Raw genomic sequence first — 26646 nt, 5'->3', positions numbered from 1 at the left:
TATAGAAGTTAGCTGAGACATTTTTCAGTGATGGAAACATTCTAAAATTAGAACTGTGTGGACAGATACCCTAAGGAAATGATAAATTTGGCTAAATAGGCTGCGGATGAAATTTATAAATAGAAGAAAAATGTAGAAAACAAATGTGATCCAAAATGCCTAAAATACACCTATACTGCCCAAAAGAAAATGAAAGACAATTTACAATTCTAAATTAGCACTAATATCAAGAAAAAATATGGGAGATATTGGAAAACTGGCCCTAATCCACCAAAGATGTATGCACATGCTTAACATTTAGATATAAGTAGTCCCAAGACTCAGAGTGCATAAATCTTTGCAGGATTGGAGACAGAAAGTAAAAGTTCTTCTTGGTTAACCCCAACTACAGGAGAAATACCACTGTTAATGGGTAACGGCAAAGCATATGTGCTTCCTATTTTGGATAATGATTGTATTATTAATTGAATTTTGTGAACAGTCTATTTATAATAGTGATAGACACTGTATAAAAACCTGCAATATGATATATTCAATACAGGTTTAAAAGAGGGGATTGATTAAAAGCAGAAATGGGATTGCAGTAGAATTTTAGACAGTAGAGAAAATAATTCCATATTTGGCAAGGATGCTGTATATTTGTGAACTTTCGCAAAAGATATTACCACCTTCCCATGAAGGATATATGAAGTGTTTTAAAGAACTTGAATATCGATTTTAATGTAATGTAATGCTGTTTTACACTACATTTTCATTTATACAACTATGATTCCAAGATTTTAGAAAGTACTGAATATCAGTTGATAGACAGGAATGCATTAAAACTGTAATCAGATCAAGATTGTATTATAAAAGGGAAATCAACTGAATATAAACCAAGAAATTAACTTGATAGAGATAAATTTGAAGTGTACGGACTCATCTGATATTACCTCATTAAACACAGAGGAAAACTGGAATTTTAGCAACATGGAATTTTCTTTTCAATACACTTAAAAAAAATGAAGCTAAGCCTAACATACTAAAATGGAAATAAGTACAGTACTTTACACTAAACTACATGGGCAAAAATAGAACTAATTAGCTATTAAACAATCTAAACAATGCAGCTTGTTTGTAGTTTTGTTGCTTTGATAGTCCCAGAATAGTAGACACACAACATGGGTGAAGTAACTTTTTTTTTTAAAGACCAAATTCTGTTGATGAAAGAGGCAAGCTACTCAGAGCTCTTCGTTAGTTCTGTGAAAGGTACTCAGAGTATGTCTACACTGCAATTAAAAAACAGTGTCAGGCTTTTGCCAGATGACTCAGGCTCGCAGGTCTCAGACTAAGAAGATGTTTAATTGCACTATAGATGTTTGCACTTAGGCTGGAGCTCAGGCTCTAGGATCAGTGAGGTATAGGTCTCAGAGCTGCGGCTGCACCGGAGCCCAAAATGTCTACATCACCAGAGTCAGTTGGCACAGTCCGGTCACAGGGTTTCTCTCCCGTCCTGCCCCATTAAAGCAGGTTCTCTCATGGTGCCTCATGCCATGATACAATCTCTGGTAGAGTGTCCTTGTTTGGCGAAGGCAGTTTTTTAAGTGTGTTCAGGTGCATACCCCCGACTTTCTCCTTAGAGCATAATCTGCAGTATATGACCTAGTTGTAAATAACAGATTTATTGGAGTGTTTGAGGTGGTCATTGGACCTATGTGGGTAGGTGTGGTGATCTGTTGGTTTCTTATATATAGCTGTCTGTAGGGTTCCGTTGTTGAAACAGATGCTGGTGTCCAGGAAGTTGATGCTGGTGTAGGAGTGCTCTAGAGAGAGTACAATGGATGGGTGTTGGTGGTTGAAATAGTGGTGGAAATCTGAGGGTGTTTAGGTCATCTGTCCAGAGAATGAAAATATCATAGATGTAGCTCAGGTATATCATTGGTGTCATGGCACACTTGTCCAGAAATTCTTCTGCCAGGTGGCCCACAAAGAGGTTGGCATATTGGAGAGCTATGCTAGTATCCATGGCTATGCCCATGATTTGGACAAAGTGTTCGTTGTTGAATGTACAGTTGTTATGGGTGAGGATGAAATGGATGAGTCTGGCAATGTGTTTGGGGTGGATATCTGAGAGTTGTCTTATAGATATTTGAGACAGGCAGCAATGGTGTCATTGTGAAAGATTGCTGGTGTACATGTATATGGAGGCCACCCACAAAAAAATGTACAGAAGAAAACCCACAGATTTCTAACTGCACATTCTTTGCTGTCACCTGCCACCCAAAACGGGAGACCACAAGGGAGATCATTAAACAATTACTACCTATTTTTTTTAATATCCTGAATGAAAATTCTGAATGAAATCACATCCTGAATGAAATCTTTCCCAAACTCTTTCTTTTGTTCTTCAGAGCAAACCCCCAATCTTATCAAGTTCATCATCCGAGGCAAGCTCCCCACAGACAAGGACCCTGCCATAACAGCAGATACAAAACTTAGACCTATGTCACTTCTACATTGATCAGTAATCCCCACCACCCACTTTTCCAGATCCATAGGCACTTACACATGCCTATCACAACATGTAGTATCTTATCCTGTGTACTAAATGCCTCATTTACAACTATGTGGGTGAAACCAGACAATCACAACACTCTCTTGCTTGAACTCACACAAAAAATGATGAAAGACAGAAGAACCATTTCACCAGGGGGTGAGCACTCTTTCCTTCTCTCCACCCTTGAAGGGCTCTTGAAGGGTAGAAAGCTAGGGGCTGGGGAAATCAGACCCTTTCACCTGCTGGTGATTCTCTTTTTGCATGGTTTTATGAGAAACAAGCCCATTCTAGGCACATCCCATTTTCCTGGAACAAACCTTTACATTGCTTTAAGTTATAAGAGGAAGCTGTGTGCTGAATTTGGTGATTCATGTCTGAACAGACAGACAACTCTTTCTTATTTATTTATATATATATATATAGTAGATTAAAACAATCTGTAACCCATTAGCCACTTTTTTTTGTCTTATGATCAGAGGTGTTGATGGGCCACTACATGCACTCTGTCTCTCTAATAGGGTTTGCAGAAGTATTTATTATTTAGACTGTGGAAAAATCCAATACATGTCAGGTGGCCTCCAAACATTTAATAAGATGTAGTCCCTGCCCCCAAATAGCTGACAATCTAATAACACAGCCATGTATTATATCATGTATTTGATTAATTTTGTTTAGTGGGGGTGCTGAAAGACATTGAACCAAACTGTAAATAAATCCAGTCTCTTTGGGAAACCATTTCAAACCAGCAGACACAGCCGCAACCCCCACCACCTTAGTTCCAGCACTTATACTTACCAATGTATGTTTGTATTCAACTTTTTAATTAACTAGCATAATTTATTGTCTTCCTCCTCCTGTTTACCTTGGTGATTTTCCTTCTTTAATTCTGCGTCAATGGCTCCTGAGTCTATTTCCTTCAGACTATGAGGAATTTTCCAATTGTTTTTTTTCTTAGATCATTTTTCTTATCTACCTCCCCTTTTTCTTGGGAGAGCTTTTCATTTCTGATTCAGTCTTGCTTTGGATCATCTTGTTCTCGCTCTACTTTTCCTCTTCACCTCCTTTGCCCATGTTCCCTGTTTGCTTCTCTCACTTCCTCTTTCCCCCTCTCTCCTACCCCAATGTTCTTCTTCAATCTCTTCTCCAACTCTTCCTTTCATTCCAGACCTTTTCCCTCATTCATTTTCCCTTTATTAAGTGAGGGCTAGGGGACCATATATGATTTGAGTGGAGTCAGGCAGACTTCTTGACCTTTCTGCTCTATATGAGCCTATATATTCCTCACCTATGTGATCTGAAATGGTGAAGGTAGTTGTCCTTCTCATGCTTTCATTGCATGAGCCACAGGGAAGGAATGCACCTTTCCTTCCCTCTCTTACATCTTATTCCTACCTTAGCTTCAAGACAATGAGAATTGTGGCAGCAGAGTCAAGGATTAAATAATGAATTGTCAGCACTTCTGTCTCATTAGCTGCTACTGTACTGCTGAGTCATCTCTATAGGTTTCATGCTACCACCAGCATTTTCAGTCTTTTGTGACTGATATCATGGTCCAGTCAGTTCGTGACTCAGCTGTCCTGATTGATGCTCTTCCCACTCCTGTCCCCCTGGCAGTAATGGGACTGGTTCCTGCACAGCTGTTTTAGATTGTGATATTTGCCCTCACCAGGGAAAAACATGGAAGCAATTTTTTAAAGTTATAGACTTAAATGTTGAAGGACAAAGCAAGATTGTAAAGTGATAAGGACTTTGTGATCCCTGCTCTTCCTACACTTGCCCTCTGGTTGAAAGAGTTTTGAAACTACCTGATCTCATCAACACCTGCTAGCAGGGAAATGGGAAGTTGGTAGCAAATTTAAACTTTGAACTAGTCAGGAAGTTCAAAGTTTCTGTCTCCACAGCAACTAACTGCACTTTGCTCCCACAGATTATTTTATTTTACTGGCCTAGCAAGCCCTCTTTATACCACCTTTGTGTTTCACCCATACTGAACTAGCCAGAGGCCATTTTGGCTCTGGCACAGCTTAGAAGACCCTGAGGAGCTCTCCTAACCTTTCATCAATTGCCAGTGTTCCCTGTGGATCATCCTGGTAATAGGGAATAAATTGGGCATAGGAATGCCTCAGCTCTGCCTCTTCCTTCCAACATCCCTCCTCCCCAGCATTATCTTGGTGTCAACTGGGGAAAAATCTGTCAGTAAATTTCCCAGCAGGACACTTTTTAGAGCACCTTTAATCCAGCAGATAGCCAAGTGGACACCTATACACAGGGCCCTAAATGTTGTTCTAGCTTCAGGCACATCTGGGAGACTTATTTGCAGTGAAGCCTCAACCTATTTTTAAATCATTTTTTGTACTGATTTCCCTCCCCTCCCTTCCCCATTTATTGCCCTGTTGAAACTCCCTTCCACTTACCTGTTGCAGTGAGGTCTGTTTGTACTACTGTATTCTATGTACTGCAGTACAGGCAGTCCCCGGGTTACGTACAAGATAGGGACTGTAGGTTTGTTCTTAAGTTGAATCTGTATGTAAGTCGGAACTGGCATCCAGATTCAGCTGCTGCTGAAACTGATCAGTTTCAACAGCGGCTGAATCTGGACACCAGTTCTGACTTACATACAGATTCAACTTAAGAACTCCAGGCATCCCCAAGTCAGCTGCTGCTGAAACTGATCAGCAGCTGATTCCAGGAAGCCCGGGGCAGAGCAACTCTGCCTTGGGCTTCCTGTAGTCAGCCGCTGGTCAGTTTCAGCAGCGGCTAACTTGGGGACACCTGGGGCAGAGCAGCTGGGGTGCTGCTGGGTTGGTCCAGTTGCGCGGCCGCTCCTCGGCGCTACTGGACCAACCCAGCAGCACCCCAGCTGCTCTGCCCCAGGCGTCCTGATTCAGCCACTGCTGAAACTGATCACCAGCGGCTGAATCAGGACGCCTGGGGCAGAGCAGCTGGGGTGCTGCCGGGTTGGTCCAGTAGCGCCAAGGAGCGGTGCTGCGGGACCAACCGGCAGCGCCCCACCTGCTCTACCACAGGCCCCGGGCTTTGCTCCACGTCTCCCTGGTCTGCTGGGGGGGGGGGCACTAGCTGCGTTCCCCCCCCAGCAGACCAGGGAGACGCAGAGCAAAGCCACGGAGGACCCGGGGCCAGACCCGCGGCGCTTCCAGCTGATCTGGAAGCGCCGCGGGTCCGGCCTCGGGTCCTCCGCGGCTTTGCTCAGTGTCTCCCTGGTCTGCAGGGAGATGATGGGAACTAATTGGGCAACAGCTACTCAAGAGAGAGATCTTGGGAGTCATTGTGGATAGTTTTCTGAAAACATCCACTTAGTGTGCAGTGGCAGTGGAAAAAAACAAATTGGCTACGTCTACACTGGCCCCTCTTCCGGAAGGGGCATGTAAATTTCACGAGTCGTCGTAGGGAAATCCGCGGGGGATTTAAATATCTCCCGCGGCATTTAAATAAAAATGTCCGCCGCTTTTTTCCGGCTTTTAAAAAAGCCGGAAAAGAGCGTCTAGACTGGCCCCGATCCTCCGGAAAAAGTGCCCTTTTCCGGAGGGTCTTATTCCTACTTCAAAGTAAGAATAAGACCCTCCGGAAAAGGGCGCTTTTTCCGGAGGATCAGGGCCAGTCTAGACGCTCTTTTCCGGCTTTTTTAAAAGCCGGAAAAAAGCGGCGGACATTTTTATTTAAATGCCGCGGGGGATATTTAAATCCCCCGCGGATTTCCCTACGACGACTCGTGAAATTTACATGCCCCTTCCGGAAGAGGGGCCAGTGTAGACGTAGCCATAGAATGTTAGGAATCATTAAAAAAGGGAAAGAGAATAAGACAGAAAATATCGTATTGTCGCTATATAAAACCATGGTATGCCCACATCTTGAATACTGTGTACAGATGTGGTCACCTCATCTAAAAAATGATATATTGGCTTTGGAAAAGTTTCAGAAAAGGGCAACACAAATGATTACGGGTTTGGAACAGGTCCCATATGAAGAGAGATTAAAAAGACTTGGACTTTTCAGTTTAGAAAAGAGGAGACTAAGGGGGATATGATAGAGGTCTATGAAATCATAACTGGTATGGAAAAAGTGAATAGGGAATAAGTAAATAACTTTTCCTACACTATAAGAACTAGGGGTCACCAAATGAAATTAATAGGCAGCAGGTTTAAATCAACAAAAGGAAGTTTTTCTTCACTCAGTGCACAGTCAACCTGTGGAACTTCTTGTCAGAGGATGTGGTGAAGGCTAGAACTTCAACAGGGTTCAAAAAAGAGCTAGATAGATTCGTGGAGATTAGGTACATCAATGGCTATTAGCCAGGATGGGAAGGAATGATGTCCCTAGTCTCTGTTTCTCTGGAAGTGGGTGACAGGGGGAGGGATCACATGAGGATTATCTGTTATGATCCCTCCCTCTGGAGCATCTGGTATTGGCCACTGTCGGCAGACAGGATACTGGACTAGATGGACCTTTGGTCTGACACATTATGGTCATTATTATGTATGCTCTTATGCATTAAGAGGTTATGAAGCACACAGATTGTGGATCGTGGACATAGATTGTTAGGGCTGTAAAAGAAAATTGAGGAAATTTAAAATCAGTTGGTAACTGGAATAATCGAGGCTATGAGGCATCCTGATTTCATTAAATTACATTAGTAGCAAATTATTTTCTTAGAATTGAAAGACAATCAGTAGAAATGTGTAAGTGTCAGAAGTCCTCCTATGGATACCTTTTAAGCAAGGAAAATGTGTTACACAGTACCAGAAAAAGGATAGTGAATTCTAAAATACAGGGATTACAAATAATTTAAACTAGTTTTTTGCAGCTGCTGTAGTTTATTCCTATTAAAATTCCAGTTTAAAATATGTAATGCCTTGAATAGACATTTGTACATTAAATCTTGACCTAATGGGGAGAGAATGGATACAATTCTAACTTTTATAAGTGTAAGGCAAAAAAAAAGTTTTGGTTGGTTTCTAACAGTATCCTAACTCCAGGAACAAAAAACAGGACTATGTAGCACTTTAAAGACTTAACAAGATGGTTTATTAGGTGATGAGCTTTCGTGGGCCAGACCCACTTCCTCAGATCTTCCTTTGATCTGAGGAAGTGGGTCTGGCCCACGAAAGCTCAACACCTAATAAACCATCTTGTGTGTCTTTAAAGTGCTACATAGTTCTGTTTTTTTGTCTCAGCTAGACCAGACTAACATGGCTACATTTCTATCACTAACTCCAGGAGTCTGTCTTGAAACTCTACGATGGTAATTCTTGTGGAAGGGAACAGACTAAAGGGCACCCAACTGGAGTAGTGCTTGGGATGAAGAAAATGTTGCTAAATGTGCCAATTCCATTAATTTGCCTGTCACTGGGTGACCTTGTCCCAGAGAGAGCATGGCTAACACACGCATCATGAGCTCACATGAATTTGGTTGAAAAAAGGGCACCTGACCCCAAAAGAGGGACCAGTAAGTCAGCTGCCTGGGAGAAGGAGGTTGGCAGGAGATGAGAGCTGCCAAAGCCATAAGATGGTTCCTGAAGGAAGGCTGAAGTCCAGAAAAATTAAGAGGTTCGCCATCTGACCTCCCCAAGCTGGAGAACCAGGGCTGAAGGCCAGAGAGTGGGAGATGTCAACTGGTTCTAAGCCAAAGAGCTAAAGCCAAGGGCTGGAGGGGTCTGAAGGCAGGGGAGCAGTGGAAAGGCTTACCCACCACGTGTCACCATGCTGGAGAGTTGGCTCCTGGAGAAAAGTAAGAGGACTGGGGGAAGTGAGGGATGCTCCCTTGGTGAGGATTATCTCCCAGGAGAGATACTGAGAGAGTTCCTCCAGTTTTGGGACTTTTGCTACAGTGTATTTGCATTAGGTTTAATAATAAACCGATTCCTGAGAGGGGTACCTAAATCTTGGGTTCTCTGAAAGGGGAAACTGAGGCAGGGTGCTGCCTAACCATCCCTGACCTTGAGGGGCTGCACCAGATGCAGCTAAAACTGTTATACTGCTCATACAGGCTTTCTGCCCACTGTCAGCATAAGTTCTTTCAGCGGCTGACAGCTCTGGCTGTCGATCATGCTGATCACATTGAATATAAGTGATTATATTTAAGAGACTATTGCTCTCCCTACATTGATTCCTGCCTGGTCAGAAACCAGATACAACATAATTTGTATTTAGTCTTGATTAAATACAAGTATAATTACTGAAGTTACAGTAAAGATTCTGAAGTGTGTGTGAGATTAGTTGGGGTCCTGTTAGAGTTTAAAACTAGAGTCCATGCTATATTCATCCCTGCTTGTGTGGTTGTGGGTGTTTTTTTTCAAAGCTTTTCAATTCAGGTGAAAAACAGTGTTCTGAGATGTAATTTCATTGTCCATCTATCAGAGGCAGAGTGTTTCCAGTGTGTTTACTGCACCACTTAGAGATGCTATGTGGGATGGGGTTTGTTATAGTGGAAATGGGTAGGGAGAGCAAAAGACCTTGTGAAGCTGATGCATGGAAAAGCAGCCGAGCCTGCTAGCATACACCCATTCATGTGTCATTTTTAAAAGGCAGAGTAATGCAGCATGATGCTGATGTATCTGTTTCCAGCACAACTGAAGAAAGGAAATGGTCAACTTAATTAAGTAGTGCATTAGTAGTTCAGACTCATAACCTGGTATGTAGCCTTTGAAGTTGAGCCTTGCTTTAAAAAGAGCAGACCCAATCAAGTTTGTAGATTTACAGAGGAGTTGATGTTAAAATCTTTTTGAATGCCATTTGCATGGAAAACTGTAGCAATAACACACAGGGTAGTGAAAAATGACAGAAGACATGGTAAAATTTTCAAAAGCTCTTCAGTGACTTGACTTAGCCTGTGTCCTATTTTCAGATGTGACAGTGGATATGTCTACACTGTAAATAAAAATTCATGACTGGCCCATGTGAGCTGACTGGGGTTCAGGTTAAGGGGCTGCGTAATTGTGGCATAGACACTTGGGCTGGAGCTTAGACTCTGGACCCTCCCACCCCCACCTTGTAGGATCACTGAGCCAGGCCTGCCACTGGGGAGGGGCAACGTGAACATCTGCTCCAGAGCCCAGTGATCTAAAAGTGTCTGGGGCTTTCAGCCCCTGCTGCTGCTACAGTGGCAACAGCCGTGGCTAGAGTCCCGGGCCCTTTAAATTACTGCCAGAGGACAGGGCAAGGCTGAAGGGCTGGCTTCAGGAGACTAGTCCCCAGTCCCATCTCTTCCACCAGAAGTCCCCACCCATTCTGGGGGCCCAAAGCTGGCCACCTCCCACCTTTCCCAGGGCCTGGCTAAGTCTGTGGCTATCCTGATCAGGTTCCAGTTGGTGCCTGAATGTCTACACTACAGTTAAACAGTCCCCTGTCCTCAAGCCTTGTGAGCCTGAGTCAGCTGACATGGCCCAACCACAGGTGTCTAATTGCAGTGTAGATACACCTTTAGCTACTGAGGAGTCTTAAGTCACATTGAGAATCAAAAGAATATATGGTCCAATGTTCCAAAGCCACTTTTAAAATTAGGATATAGGCTCCCAAGTCACTTAGGATCTTTTGAAACTTTTACCCCAAAAGTTAAATTGCTAACGATGATAATCCAATGGAGCAGAAATTATTTTCATAGTGCTGCTATAATATAATCAATGGAAATTTATTTACTTTACCTCAGTAATAAAAGGCACTTCAGCACAGTCTTAGCTATAATTTATTGTGTATCGTGTTTGTTTCAGTATTTGCAGTGACTTCTTAAAATAACTTAACTGACAACCTACAATAGCATACACGAAATAGACATGGATTTTTTTTAACACCTATAAACTATTTGAATCAATATTTGAAAGTCTCCAGCATGCATTTCTTAAATGCACTTTTGACCAAGGTGTACTTTTTCTTACCGGCACATTGTTATATCTGGATAGAACTCCAAAGTATCATATTCCTTCTGCTAAATGTTTAAACCAAATCTAACAGCCCATGACACATCCTTCAAGTGGCTCATTTTGCTTACATGTGTCTTCTTTACATCTGTTTCAGTAGAGAGGATGTACTGCCTCTTCAAGAGGTTTTTGTGAACATTTATTGTTATAGTAAACTCCAGTAGCCGGGGCTTGCGTGACTGCAACAGACTCAGTTGTGACCTCAGAAAAGTGGTTATGAAAGTGATCTCTTGATCAGTGGAACAGAGCTCTGCTACATGGCAGACCAGCAATGCATAAATGAGCCTCCTCTCTGCAGCTCTGCCCCACTAAGAGAAAATTTCTTTGCTGTGTACTTTCTACTCCTCTTTAGGCATAAGCTGCATATTTAAAGATTCCTCTTCAAAAACATCCTTCTGAGAAATAATTCTACTTCAGTCTTGTGCATTTTCTATAGTTCTTTCCCCCATTCTTTAAGATCATTTTCTTGAAAACATGATCTTTTGCTTTTCTGTTGTAAGCTTCTGTGGCTTATTTTCCATCTGAAACGCTTCTTCAGTATAATCATTTCAACAGCAAACTACCATGTCAAGCCCTGAGAATTCTGAGTTGGATTTTAATTTCATGTACACCAGTACAAGTCAGGAATAAACTCACTGAAGTCGGTAGTATTACTCTGGTGCAAAAATAAAGTGAGGCCAAAATTACAGGTTGAACCTTTCTAAACCGGGACTCTCTGGTCTAGCAATGGACCACAGATGTTCCAGGACCAGAGAGTCCCTTTGGAGGGCTAATAGCTGGGAGCCCTGCAGGTTGGCCGTGCAGTGGGCTGCTGGCAGCGAGCTGCCTGGCAGGGCCAGGAGCCCAGCATGCCCCAGTGGGGCTGCCCAGCAGGGCTAGGAAGCCTGGCGTGCCCCTGTGCGGCTACCCAGTGGGTCTGGGAAGCCCAGTGGGGCTGGTAGTGTGGGTGGGCTGGCGGCAGGAGGAAGAGCCATCAAGGAGGCAGGTGACCGGGCCAGAGTTTGGGAGGACTAGTAGCAGGGGGTCCAGAAATGACCTCCCCTGGTCCAGCAAAATCCCTTATCCGGGACCAGTCAGGTCCCGAGGGTGCTGGACCTGGGAGGTCCAATGTGTATTTAGGAAATGCGGTGGGGGGATGATGTTGATGATAAATGAGATATGATAATACTGAGATGCAAAATATATAGGAATCACAGATGAAATCTTGCTGGTGAGGGAGTGGCACTGTATGTGAATGAAACCACAGTGTGAAATATAATGAAAATCTTAACTGGGTATAACTGTACCATAAAATCTCAGTGAATACAAATTCCATGCTTAAATATTAAAAGTGTAGCAAAAGGAATATACTACTGACCACCTGACAACAACGGTGACAGGGACTGTGAATTTCTCAAGGAGATTAGAGAGGATAAAAAAGAAAACCCAGTGGTGGTGGTGATGGATCAGCTATCCTAAACTAACTCAGTACATGTCACCTCACCATGGGATGGAGAGAGAACATTTTTAAGCATCGTAAACGACTGCTTCTTGGAGTGGCTAGTTCTGGCATCACCAAGGAAAGAGGTAATTCTTGATTTACTCTTAAAGATCACCAAATGAAATTCACACAGCGCACATTCAACCTGTAGAACTCCTTTCCAAAGGATGTTGTGAAGGCCAAGCATTTAATAGGGTTAAAAAAAGAACTAGATAAAGCTCATGTTAGAGTAGGTCCATCATTGGCTATTAACCAGGATGGGCAGAGATGATGTCCATTGCTTTTATCCGTGAGAAGCTGGGAATGGGAGATGAGGGATAGATCACTGTTATGTCCATTCCCTCTGGTGTACCAGACATTGACCACTGTCAGAAGACCCGATACTAGCCTAGATGAAACTTTGGTTTGACACACTATAGCCATACTTATGTTAGTGGGGAGATACTCTGCACCTCCGCTCCCATTTTACTTAACGAGCTCTCCAGCATAGACACTGGACTATGTGAAGAGGTTATCAGAAGTGGTCATACACGAAGAAATTAAAAGTTAAGTTTCTCATAGTTGAGCATCTCTCATATGCCTAAACATACTTTCTTTTTCTGATATTTCTGTTTAAGACCCCCCATTCTGTCAAAGCATTATATGCCAGGGCAGACTGTTGTTCCTTCGAGGCCATGCCCTTCCATGGGATTCCAAGTGGAAAGACGGTCCGCCTGTGTGGATCGCTTTTCAGAATTAGACTGTAAATGTGTACCTTGATATATTCACGATTCTGTTATTGAATGTACACCATGAAATGTTCAGAAACTGCATGACCAAATTAATGTTTCCAGTAGCTTTTCTATTTTACTTTCCCGATCTGAGCATTTAAACTCACAATTTTAATGTAAAATTTTTTCATGTAATTGTTATACTACTTCGAAGATATCACTGAGCAATTTAAAAAAACAGCCCTGAAAACTATTGTTAAAAGACTACAAAGCTTTGTATAAGGTGCTATGTAAAGAGAATTAATTTCACTAATATCTTCTCACCTCACTTATTTAACTGGAAAAGACTTTTTTGAGGAACTGCTTTCAGACAGATTTCCCCCCAACTAGTGGGTTTCATTTCCTTCCTCCACTGAGCTCCTTACACAAGTTACAATGTGACATTCTCACTAGACAACTGTAACCAAGAAAGATCAAAACAGATCTTCTCTCTTTCCATCTAAAAACAAAGTGGCCCATACTGTACTGTGAGCTCATCAGTTGCTGTACAATAGTATGGCCTGGCATCCATCTGATTGAAGAGCAAGATTTCTGGAACAAAGGAGTGTCTTTCGTTCCATAGTAGGATGTGGGTTGCTCTTAATAAAGTGTGCTGGGAGGCCACGTGTCTGCATCTTTGTCTTTAGAGTTCCTACTATATTTTGATAGCTAGAAAACAGTATTATAAAGAATTGTTCCTATGGTATTTCTGCCTTTTAAGTTAGATGAAGCCAGTAACAGAGTTTTTTGTATAACCTGTGCACATCTTGTGCTCTCTGATCTCAACTTGATTATTTTAAATGAAAATGTTTATTTTATGTTAAAGGCTGCCTTTATCCTCACTAATGCTTGTCTTCTGGTTATGTTGTTGCTCCTTTCTTTAAAATATAATGGATAAAATGTCTCCCTCTGTGGAGTTACCAGGTTTGAATTTAGATCTGCATCTTTTCATACACAAAGGAGCAAAGAAGAAGAATACGTGGCAGGAATATTTTGAAAGCAGTGGAAGGAAGGAATGAAAGTCTGAGGTGATTCTCTGGTGACCCTGGTCTGCATAAAAGGAACCAAATCCAGAAGAGACATACATGTCACACCAGTAAGAGTGCTTTGACTTCAGCAGGCCAACTAATGCCTTACTGGGAAAGGTGAAGAGAAAGTGAATCACAGTGGGGGTTTTTAATACTTTCTTTATACGCTTTCTGAATTGAATGGATTTCCATATCTGATTTTGGATAGGTTGAATTTATTGCATTCCCTAGTTTTTGAGCCAAACTGAGGCATGGAGTAAGCGAGTGCACTTCCACTGAAGAAAGAGGAACTGAGCTTGGCTACGGTAGGGCTGAAAATCATTAGGTATTTTTCAAGCTAGACCTTTATGTCAGCATCCCCTTATTTTTGCTGTCATGGTATGCAAAAGTGAGAATTCCCTGCTCTCATTGCTTTAATGTGATACAATCAGTTACAAAAACACTTGTTACTGGACACATCAGACTTTTCTCTTTTTGCCATTTGAGGAAAAAATATGGTATGGTCTGCTTTTATTCAGTATTTATTACACATATATTATAATAGGCAATTAGTTGGAAAAAAAAGTCTATCACAAATGCAGACAACAGCAGACCAAGAGTAACTATTATTGGAATGATGTCAGATTGGCAGGAGGTCTCAAGTGGAGCTCCGCAGGGATCAGCAGCCCTGCTCTGGCTCTGATGTTGTTTATTAATTACTTGGTTATAGGAATAGAGAGAATACTGATCAAATTTGCAGATGACACAGGGGTGACTGGTGAGGAAGGACACTGGAGGGGGCACCAGCCATGTGACTGTCTCCCCATATGACACCTCCCTGTACCACTCCTACCTAAGGAGAGGGCTGGGACAACTCCCTCTCTGCACTGGCCCTATCCCTATCTCGACTCTTCCTGCCCTTGCCCTGTTCCTGCTCAGCCCTCTTCCCCGCCTCTGCTGCACCCCTTTGTCCAAGCCACCTCCCCCAAGTGATGCGGTCTGGAGATTAGCAGCGGTCTGGAGCCAGCAGCAGAGTTTGCCCTCCCCCACCCTGCACTTACCAGCGGGAGATGGGGGAGGAAGGGAATGGAGCATGGTGACTCTAGCTCTCTTTGCTGCCCTTGCTCCCGGCTGCATTGCTCCACTTCCCACCAGTGAATGGGGAGGCTGATGCCACCTCTTTTCCAAGTGATGCAGCTGTGGGGAGTGGAGCTGCATTGCTCTGCTTCCCCATGCCACTGCTGGTGAGCCCTGCTGTGGTCACTAGCCCCTCCCTCCAGGCTAGTCCCCTGGGCTGCCCGGAGGCTCTGGCCTTGCCCGTCCCTCCCACGACATTTGGGGAGCTATGTGCCCATTTGGGCCCCCTCACACATTGTCCTGGACAAAAAGCTGGGGGGGGGGGGAATTGCAAACAGTTTGGAGGATTGAGCTGTAATTGAAATGGATCTTGGCTATAGACGACAAAATGAAACTCAGCAAAGACAAATGTAAGGTGCTACACTTAGGGGAGAAAAAACAAATGCACAGATACAGAGTTGGGGAATATGTGGATTGGCAGCAGCAGTGCTGAGAAGGATTGTGAGTTGTGGTGGATCACACACAGACATAAGAGACAATATGATGCAATTGGTTTTGGTTGTATTCCCAGGGGCCTAGCATGTAAGTCATAAGAGGTGATAATACTGCTCCACTTGGCACTGGTTAGGCCTCAACTGGAGTGCTGTGTCCAATTTTGGTTGCCAATGTATAGAAAGGATGTAGAGAAATTGTAAAAGATCCAGAGGTGAGCAACAAAGATGATCAAAGGAATGGGGAACTCAAGCCATGTGAGCAAAGGCTGAAGGAACTGGGTGTGTCTAGTTTGTAAAAGAGGCGATTAATGGGGGGACGTGATCGCGGTCTGTAAGAACCTGAAAAAGATGGAGAAAAATTGTTCTATCTTGCCACAGAGGGCAGGGCAAGAGGCAACCGGTTCAAATTACAGAACAGCTGTTTTAGATTAAATCTCAGGAAAAGCTTCTGAACTGCAAGAACAGTTGGACAATGGAACAAACTGCCCAGGGAAGTCCTTGAAGCTCCTTTACTGGAGATTTTCAAAAGGAGGCTAGATTAACCATCCCATCCAAGATGCATGGTTGACACAACAAATCCTGCCTCTTGGCAGGGGGCTAGACAAGATGACTCTTGTGGTTCCTTCTACCCCTATGGTTCTATGAGCAGTTTTTCACTTGTATGAAATAATTATGAATTATTCTTTCATCATACTTGTATTCAGTCACACAGGCTTAGTCATGGCGTTCTGATTTCTGTTACTATTACTATTGCTGCTGAAATACTTTATTTTGTCCATTTCACAGACATTACTCATTTTCCTCTGTCTTATCACCAATAGAACTTCAGTGAACAAGGTCCTAATGGTACAATGAGAACAGTACATGTGGATCCTTGTGCCAATGCAAAGCCAACTGAGTTCAGTGGAGCTTTATATGAGCAAAAGGGCTCGCACTATTCTAGTTATGGGTCCGGGCTCAAAAAAAACGATGTAGCTTAGGAACAATGAAATATTTCGAGCCATGCTGAAAGAATGGACTAAATTCTGTGATGCCAGAGCAAATGCTGAGAATTCAGAGGAAATGGAAAGATTAAAGTCATTATTTTCTCCACACATTTTAAAACTGGTGTGTATGTGAAAAGTTGCCCAACAGCCCAGCAGAATGACCAGTGAGCCCTGCTGGGTAACTTCCAATGCCATTTTTTTTGGCAGGGACAACCAGGAGGAATGGGAAATGCTCAGCAGCGCTGATTACCTGACTGCTAAACCATGTATGCCTCCATACCTCAATCTGAATGTGCAAACATAAAATGAGTGTGTAACCTGATGATCTCACATTCAGACAAACAGGGAGTAGGATGGCAGGTCAGATGATGGGGAAGACTCAGAGCCAGGAAAGTTAAAATGGCTCAGTAGGTAAAACCTGAATTATCGTAACTGGTTTAAACTGTGTTCTGGTGCACAATATTGGGGGAGGGAAGGAGTGGAACATAGAGAAGCTTCAGTGAAAATTATAATTTTCCATCCTGATTTCTCAAAAATAGACAAACATATTTTTTTACCATACGTCCTAACTATTTACGTAAGTCACCTCTGGACTGACAGCTTCAAGAGTAACTTCTTCAAAAGTCTGCAAGAAATTCGTGTGAAGTTAATGTGCCTCCTTGACCATCACTATAGTGTGTCTAACATCATTAGAGTATTTATGTTTCTTTTGCACAAAGTTGAGCTTATGTTTCATGGCTTGAAACAGAGTTTAGTTTAAACTGTTCTAGTGCTTTTAGCAAAAACGGTGTACGTTGGTTTTCACACGCAGAGGTTCATTTACTTTAGAAAATATTGCTTTTTGAAAAGTATAAATAATGAGTTGTAGTGTGTTATGCTCATTGAGTTATAAAAAGATATTAATACAAAACTACATTGTTTGTTTGGTATGAGTCCCGGGTTGTGAGCAAGAAGGACAGGGAGGTGGGTGGAGTAATCTTTGCTGTGAATTCTCCTAAAAGTCACAGTGCTTCTCCTCAATGAACTGCAATAAAACTAAAAATAAGCATACTGTTTACAATGTTTTCGATTACCTCATCTCATTGCAACTCTCTTCCCTGCATATTCTTATATCGTTGCAAAAGAGAGACGAGATTTCCTCCATGATCCTCCCCTTATAGAGCCCAATGTGCTTTCTTTCGCTTTGGGCTAGGTTCACTCCTTTGCCTTGCACCTTTTGCCTGAATCTCCAGTGCTGTGCCTTCTGACTTCATGCCATGTCACACCCAAAGCCCCAAGTTCAACAGCTATGTTCTTCTGCCTGACCTGACCTCCTTTCAGTGGAGTCAACACTCAGATCAAGTAAGACTAGTTAGCAGAGCAAGTTGTTTTAGGACAGTGTTTCTTAAACTGAGTTCCGTGGCACACTGGTGTGCCGTGTAGAACAGAATTTAAAATGGCTTTTTTTTTTCTCAACAAAAATCCTTGGTGTTCCCCATTTAAAAAAAAAATTGTATGGTGTTCCTTGGTCTTAAAAAGTTTAAGAAACACTGTTTTAGGAGGTCAAGATGAAGAACATGGAAGATTTCTGGAGGTGTTTGGAGGAGGGCAGGAGTTGCTCCAAACAAGAAACTAGCCCCTTTCCATCTCCTTAGTGCTGGAAGACCTCTCTGACCTTTAACATTAGCATCCTCTCTGTCCTCCACAAAACCTAGCACTCATCAGCTGCTTTGGGACTGAGGGTACTAGAAGAGGTGCAGAAATGTATACTTTGCCCCTTATGATGTTTTATACATGAACAATTTCATGCATTCTAAAGCGTTCTGTGCAAATAGACAAGACAAACTAGACAGTTACTTTACACTGTTTTCTTCATCAGAACCTATTTAAAAGCCTCCCCCACAGTGGAATATAACTAAACCAATTGTTTTGATTTGTCTTTCCTCTAGCCTTTTCCCTTCTGTTTGTAAAAAGAAATTTACTTGACAGAAATATTCTTCACCTTTTAACTTGCCAGTTTTCCCCTCTCCCTAATGAATGGGAGTTATTTGCTGGTTCTTTACTTTAAGCCACATTTCTTTTTTTAGGCAGTTTCCAGATATCTGATACAATATATAATGAGGAATTAGGTTCCATTACATGAAGGCTTAACCTTCACGAAAAGCATTCAGCGCTTGCCAGGAGTCATCAATATTTAACAGCTGTTGTTATTGTGAAATACTTCATAGGGTAATGTGGCTTGTCTGCTTGCACGCAATGGTTTGAACAAGAGCCAGGCCACTGTCAGATGCAAGGAAAGATTGACAGCCGGTTAGATTGCGTGACAGGGAGGCTCTGGTTAGTCAGCAGTCTGCTTTTACCAAAAGGCCTGGTCTCCCCCTAGTGTGGTTTTTGAAAAGGAATGCTTCAGCTGGGGAAGGAAGGGGAGCAAAGGGTGGAGTTTCAACTGAGTAGGTGGCCCTGTGCCCAACTCCCGCCCATATGCCGTGAGGCTATCTGTGAGCTCTAATCATGCAAAGCTGTGGGGGGCAGAGAGGAGGGAGGGAAGCATACTGTAAAATGGCTAGAGGAGAATATAACTGTCAGAAGATGGCATGTCTTTGATACCCCGTATACATGGGAAACACATTAAGCTCTCAGTAATAATGAGACGAATAATTTTGAAAGAAAGAGGGGAAGAGATTTTGAAGGAAAAGAAAGTTCAGTATACTGAATTGGTACGTTAAATAAATGCCATGCTGCATTTAAACTTGAAAGGGCAGACACACTTCAAAGAGTCTCTTAAGAAGAAGCAGGCTAGAAAACCACTAAGTGGGAAAGGACAGCTTTGTGTTATTGCTAGCATAATTTCATCTCGCAGGCTGGTGGGCCCTTCTACAGTACAGGCAGTCCCCGGGTTACATGGATCCGACTTACATTGGATCCCTACTTACAAACGGGGTGAGGCAACCCCGCACTAGCTGCTTCACCCCAGCAGACCAGGGAGACGCGAAGCTAGCGCCCCCCCCAGCAGACCAGGGAGACGCGGAGCGGCTTTTCTCAGCAGATACCTCAGCTTGAGAATAAAAGACTGAGGGAAGTGAGGTGTGGGAGAATAAAACTGAGCTCTGGAGAAATGTTTGGCTAGAGTTTCCCCTACAATATGTACCAGTTCTGACTTACATACAAATTCAACTTAAGAACAAACCTACAGTCCCTATCTTGTACGTAACCTGGGGACTGCCTGTACTGTACTCCATATATCAGGCTGTCTGAGAATGGATTTTGTGAGGTGATTTCTTTCCTGAAACAGTCATGTAAACTCTGAGTTGTGGCATTTCAGAAAGAAAAGATAATGTTCAGGAGTTATAATCCCTCTTCTTCATGTTGCATGTGATTTAACTTTTAATATGCAGTCTGTGGAGTATAATCCTTAGTGGTATGTGTTCCACATCAATAGTGAGACGAATAGTCCTGTTAGGCTGCGTCTAGACTGGCATGATTTCGCGCAAATACTTTTAACAGAAAAGTTTTTCCGTTAAAAGTATTTGCGCAAGAGAGCGTCTAAATTGGCACGGATGCTTTTGCGCAAAAGACATCTTTTGCGCAAAAGCGTCCGTGCCAGTGTAGATGCTCTCTTGCGCAAGAAAGCTCCGATAGCCATTTTAGACATCGGGCTTTCTTGCGCAAAAAATTAATTTGCCTGTCTACACTGGCCCTCTTGCGGAAGAATACTTGCGCAAGAGGGCTTATCCCTGAGCGGGAGCGTCAAAGTATTTGCGCAAGAACCACTGATTTTGTACAGTACAAAGTCAGTGTTTTTGCACAGATACTTGCGGCCATTGTAGACAAGCTGCAAGATTTTGCGCAAAATCTTGCCAGTCTAGACTCACCCTTAGAGTTTATGTAAACCAGTTTAAGAAAATTTCATGCTCAAAGTTCTCTCTCTTCTCTCCCCTCCCTCCTTCACCTCCCCCATTCAGTAGGTTACACCCTTGGGTCTAAAGAGCAATTCATATATATAGAAAAGAGATGGTGTTCAAGAGGCAAAAGAACATATAGTTTAATCAGGCTTTGTGTTTTGAGTTCTCTTTTTGGTCAGCTGAGATTGAAATGAAATTACGATCTGCCTAGCATATGGGGTGGCATTATGCTTGCATCCATCCAGGAGATATGGTCTCTCAACTATTCATGGGGTGCATTACTCTACTGCTATAACTTGAGTAGGGGGAGGTAAAGCAGATTCATGAGAGGACCTGGAGAGTTGCTTTGGAGAAGGTAATCTCGTTGGTCTGAAAAACATGTTTTAATGAGCATTGAGGTTTATATAACTGTAAATAAAATAGTAATGTAAATCAAATATGTGACTTCTGGGATAAGGGACAAAACAGAATGATTCATGAGGACAGTTTTTAGTAAGTTTCTCAAGAATTTGGAACTAAAATGCTTTTCTCACTTTTCTCCCCTTTAACATGTTCAAGGACTTCAAGATTTTATTTATCAAATCCAGAGGTTCAGAGGTCTATAAATAGATAATGCTAGTGCCAGAATGAGATACTTTTCTAGGAGATGAAGATTTGGATGGATTTACTCTCTTGCTGCCTCTAATTTTAAATTTTCTAACTTATTTAGAGCAATTTAATTATTCATGTCCCTCCAATCCACTAATTCTTCTGGTAGAGGTGGGTAACTTGTGCTTAAAGAACAGACCATTATAACTAAACTGTTGCCGCTCATTACTTAAAACATTCAATTAATCCAAAATTATCAGTCTCTCTGTATATGGTGGAGTGTGCGGGGGGGGGGGTTTGTTTTTTGTTTTTTTGTTGTTTTGGTTTTGTGCTACCTCATTTGTCAGTCTTGGCTTTGTATTCTTTGGTTTCCTCCCTTTCTTGCATTTCTAGACCAAGAACTAGTACTACGTTCTCAGATCTGAACAATCCTTCATGAAATCACATTGGCTACTTCTTGTTCATTGCTTTCTTCTTTTTCAGAAAAATTAAAGTCTGTATAGAAAGGTGCATAAATTTGGGCAAGTCAGGTGTGAAAGTGTAATTAGGCATCATTCCATCTCAAAGACATATTAGAATTGGAAAAGTTGCAGAGGAAGGCAACAAAAATATTAGGGATATGAAACAGATTCCATATGAGGAAAGATTAAAAAGACTGGGACTTTTCATTTTGGAAAAGAGATGACTAAGGCTGTATATGATAGGTCTATAAAAATCCTGACTAGTGTGGAGAAAATGAATAAGGAAATGTTATTTATCTTTTCGCATAATACAGGAACTTGCGGGTCATCCAGTGAAACTAATGGGCTGCAGGTTTCAAGCAAACATAACAAAGTATTTCTTCACACAGTGCACAATCAGCCTGTAGAACTTGTTGATGAGCATATAGTGAAGGTCCAAACTCTAACTGGGTTCTGAAAAGTCCTACACAAATTCATGGAGGATAGGTCCATCAGTGACTATTCACCAATAGGATAAGGCAGGGCTACTCAACTTTGGAGGCCCAAGAGGCCACAATGATACTCACAGCACGTGTTGTGTAGTTGCATATACATGCAAATATTTATGCAAATAGCTTCTTTCACACAGTGCCCTGGTGCTCCCCAAACCTCCTCCCTGGGGGCTAGAAACGCCAACACCCTGTACCTGTCTGTTCAGCCAGCCTGCCCGCTTGCGTCTTTCATGCTCACCCCACCTGGGAGATGCCTCGCTGTTGTGCAGTGTGTTCCCAGTGAGGGCCATGTTCAAAGAATCCCACCCGCGGGCTGTGTGGTGAGCCCTGCATAAACCCAAACCGCACCGTGGGCTGCAAACAAATGGGCTGAGGGCTTCATGCGGCCCATGGCATAAGGGATCCAACCACATGCTCTGGGTGTCCTAAACCTCTCAACTGCCAGAAGCTGGGACTGGATGTCTGGGGATGGATCACTTGATAATTGCCCTGTTCTGTTCATTCCCTCTGAAGTAGCTGGCCACTATCACAGACAGGATACTGGGCTAGATGGACCACTGGCCTGACCCGGTATGGCCATTCTAATGTTCTTCAATAATAGTGTCTTTTATTAGTTTCCAGTCTTTCCAGAATTGTGGATACTTCCATAGATTTCACTGGACTTACTGGAGTTTGTAATCCTCTGAGTTGTTGCCTGTGTCTCATGTGTTTGTCACTTTTGTATATCAACATAGCTTTTCTTATTTGCATCTTCTTTTGCTAAACAGCTCCATCTTCTGTTTTATTTTGTATGTTAGAAATAGATAATTTGTGCTAAGCAAAAGCTCCCCCTCTGTCCACTTCCAACCTAATCCAAACAGTTGCGTCTTTTCACGGACAGCATTTCCAGGCTCCATAAATCAAAACCCCACTTCTTGACACTGCTGATACCGCCATCAATTTGCCTCCAGTAACATTCCTCCTTTCCCCCCCCCCTTCTATTGATCTTGGTATTAAGTAAAACTCCAACAAGGTTTAAATTCTGGATTCCTCCCTCATCCTTGATTTGTATTAAATCTCCCCAAATCTTTTTCCACATGCACAAGATCAAGAGGATTTTTCCCTGGTATTCTTGGGGCACAGTTTTGTTCTTTTGGTTACATCATTTGTCCTACATCCACGGAGGCTGCATGCTATTTATCACATTTGGCCACATGAGTCTCAGAACAACACTCCTCTCTATTAAATCACAAACCAAAATCACTTCCCTCTTTGTAGTGATTCCTGTTCAATTCTTACTATTCAGTCCTTGGTAGAGCTGAGTGAATAATGGATTTTTTTTATTTCAAAAATCTGAATCTGGAAAAAAAATGAACACCTTTTAAAATTTTTCATCAAATTGAAAAGTCTCAACTGAATCCACCAAAACACTTAAAGTTGATCTGAAACAATTATTTGTGTGTTTTTTTTATCAGTTTAAAGTCAATCAAAACAGTTTTTTCTTGGGTTTTCATTTTGATTGGGCTGTTTCAGCTGTTTTCACCAGTGTCCCTGTAAGCTGAGTATTTGGAGAGCTGCCCAGAAGATATTCAGATGCTGCCCAGCTGATTAGCAGAGCACCCACTCCGGCAGCGTGTGTTTCTATTGATGGTGCACATGTGCACATACCTTGGTGCACATAACAAAAATTATTTTGCACCTGGATGGAAAAAAAGTAGAGGGAACTTTGTTTTTGACCCGTGTGTGTGTGTGTGTGTGTGTGTGTGTGTGTGTGTGTGTGAAATCTGGCACTTTTAAAACCAAAAAGCAGTTTCAAATGAAAGTCAAAACAAAATGTTTCAAAATGGTCAAAAAAAATAGTTTGACTCAATTTTTTTTTTAAACATTCCCAACTGAAACTTCATCAGATTAACCTAATATTGGGAAATACTTTCAGACCCCTACCAATATTTATTTTTCTATGTAAAGTTTGTCTAAAAAAATTGCCTGACTCTAGTCACTGATAAGTCTAATCTGTCCATTGCCATCAGCTGGGCTCCTGAAAAACCGGAGGTTAACTCTTGCTTGTGTTTACTTGTTATTCCCAACAGGGTAATATTTTTAATTTCTCCTTTATACTCTATAATATGTCTTGCTCTTCCTCACAAAGGCTGTGTCTAGACTACATGCCTCTGTCGGCAGACGCATGTAGATTAGACAGATCAGCAAAGGCAAATGAAGCCGCGATTTAAATGATCGCGGCTTCATTTACATTTACATGGTTGTCGCGCTGAGCCGACAAACAGCTGATTAGCTGTTTGTCGGCTCGTGCGCTAGTCTGGACGTTCCCCCTGTCGACATCAAAGCCCTTTGTCGGCAGCTCCGTTATTCCTCGTGGAATGAGTTTTACCGGGGCTGCCGACAAAGGGCTTTGATGTTGGCAGGGGGAATGTCCAGACTAGCGTGCGAGCCGACAAACAGCTGATCAGCTGTTTGTCGGCTCAGCGCGGCAGCCATGTAAATGTAAATGAAGCCGCGATCATTTAAATCGCGGCTTCATTTGCCTTTGCTGAACAAACAAATCTACATGACTCTGCCGACAGAGGCTTGTAGTTTAGAGGTACCCTGAGACTCCATATTTGCTGCCTTCAGTGATATGCTGTCATCCGCATTAGCTTCTCTTCCGAGCTCCCTGTGCATTAGTAATTGATCCCTGCGTTCCTGTTGGGATGGTACCACTTAAGGATTTTACATTCATATTTTATTTTAACACAGTGCCTTCTCCCCTGAGGGGGGAGTGTATAGTGATGAGGAAGTGATTTTGATCCAAGTACAGGGAATGGTTTTTGCTTATTGACATAAGGAAGGCTGCCCTGACTGCTGCTATGGGTCTGTTTACATTTTGAGGCACTGTGTACAATGTGTTATGAAACAGTGGGTGTGGCCAAATGTACGTGAAAGTGAAATGACACTATAATATTTTATATTTGGATATGTAATGAATTCTAGATGGATGGTGGAACAAACATCTCTTGTGCCTCTGCTGTATTTGTGCTAACAAACAGGCAGGGAGCCATGCTCTCCTCAATGAAATAAAATCATGCTTTCCTCTTAAAGATGGAGCTAGCCCCAGTGGAATGTTTGACAATGCCACAAGAACCCATAAAAATAAATCTTCATTTCCTCTTGCCATTCCTTGTCTGTCCTTTAACCCACATAAAGGTAATGAGCCTCTGTGCAGAGAATTACGAAAATGTACTTTTGTGTGCTAGGAGAGAAATGGGATGGAAGCTCTGCTTTCAGAAATTGCAGTTACAGCTTCTCTGTAACACTCAGTTGCAAATGGAATTATGGCAGACCTTACTAATCATAGGTGCAAGCTCAGTTGAGCAGGGGCATGAAAAAAATTCATGTAGACCAACACAGACGACAACAACCCATCCCCTAAAAATGAGCACCTGTCCAGAGGCATAAGAAGTTTAACATCCATGTTGCACAATGGTTTACGGGGTTGAAAACATGAAATCAGGGTGGTTGGAAGTCTTTCATTGAAACTCAGTCTCAGTCCTGTTTCATGGGCCAGGTTTATACTAATGGGGAAGGGTGACTTAGGATAAGCAACTCCAGCTACATTAATTACGTGGCTGGCGTTGCCATATCTTAAATCACGTTTTCATGCCATCCATACAGCAAGAGGTTGATGGGAGAAAACACTCCCATCGGCATGCCTTACTCCTCATGAGGAGCAGGTCTACTGGGGCCAATGGGAGAGCCTTCTCAGTTCAAATTAACAGGTGTTCATTAGCTGTGCTAAATTGAATCCTGAAAGATTGACACTGGCAACATCGATCTTCTGCATAGTGTAGACATGGCCATGTAGTTCTGGGGTAGTCTAGTATGTTTCCCACAACTCAGGTGAGGAATTCATTATCTATACTTGAGATTATAATTGAGGAAATTAAGAGTCCACAGTATCATCAGCAGTAAATGTTCATAATCTGAAGAATTCAAATTTCTTAAACTTCCACTACTGTGCAATGTTCCCTCTAATCTTTTCCGTCCACCTGTAGATTTTTTTTCCCATTCATGCGTATATCCAGGCATGTGCAAATGTGTACCATTGATAGAAATAAAACTTAGCTGTGAGCATTCCACTAATCATCTGGGCAGCATCCGAACCTCTCCTAAGCGGCTGCACAAGCTTCCAGGGAACACTGTTACTGTGGTTCTGCGTCATCATTATATGTTATGAAAAGAGAACTTGCCTCTTGACTCTTTACAGATCCTCAGGTTAAGGGCCAGATCTGAAGTCTATGTAATGAGGAAAAAGCCCTCCAATAGACTGAAAAATGACAAAGGGTGTAGTCCAAAAAGTACTGTTAAATCCATGAACATTTTTAGTCAGTCAATTTTTTTACTCTGGGGTCTTACTAAAAAAATCACATCTAGTTGTTATCGCTACATTTAGCAAAGAGACAGGTAACATTCCAGGACTTATATATGTTATGAAGAATTAATTAGATTCTTTCATCCCTATTTTGAAGTTTTTAACCCATTCCTGTTACTACAGGCTCATGCAGGGGTGCTGAAACAATGTTTATAGTGTGCTTCCTGAGAGCTACTGAACCAAACTGTAAATCTTGTATATAATGAAATCCACTTCAAGCCAGGGGGTGCGGCAGGACCCCCATGACCCATAGTTTAAGCACCTATGAGTTGATTGGAGTTGATTATATGAAGCTACTGCTTTGTGTCCACTTAGTAGCAGTTCCTTCTCAGTGTCCCTTTGCATCAAAAGAGCAGAACCAAGCAGTGTATTTCCTTGCCGACTGAATATTAGAGAGACGTATAGTATGTTTTAACAGAGGTGAACATCCCATCTCAGTAAGCCATCATGGCTGTTTCAAGAAGATCCAGGTCAAATAATGAAAAGCCCAGCGGTGATAATGAAGTTGAATCTTTAACTTCATTACTTATTGATAGAATCACAAGGTTTGCTTTGCACGC

At 42.3% G+C, this 26646-nt stretch overlaps 1 protein-coding gene across 2 annotated transcripts in view; it reads left to right on the top strand.

Annotated features, from left to right (window-relative positions):
* The window catches only part of AHRR (aryl hydrocarbon receptor repressor), a 124244-nt gene that overhangs the window by 43175 nt on the left and 54423 nt on the right, over positions 1–26646 (top strand). The window lies entirely within an intron of this gene.

This window comes from Pelodiscus sinensis, chromosome 2, assembly GCF_049634645.1.
Source record: "Pelodiscus sinensis isolate JC-2024 chromosome 2, ASM4963464v1, whole genome shotgun sequence".
Lineage (NCBI taxonomy): Eukaryota > Metazoa > Chordata > Testudines > Trionychidae > Pelodiscus > Pelodiscus sinensis.
The sequence above is the reverse complement of the archived record's forward strand: the minus strand, read 5'-3'. Positions and strand labels throughout refer to the sequence as shown.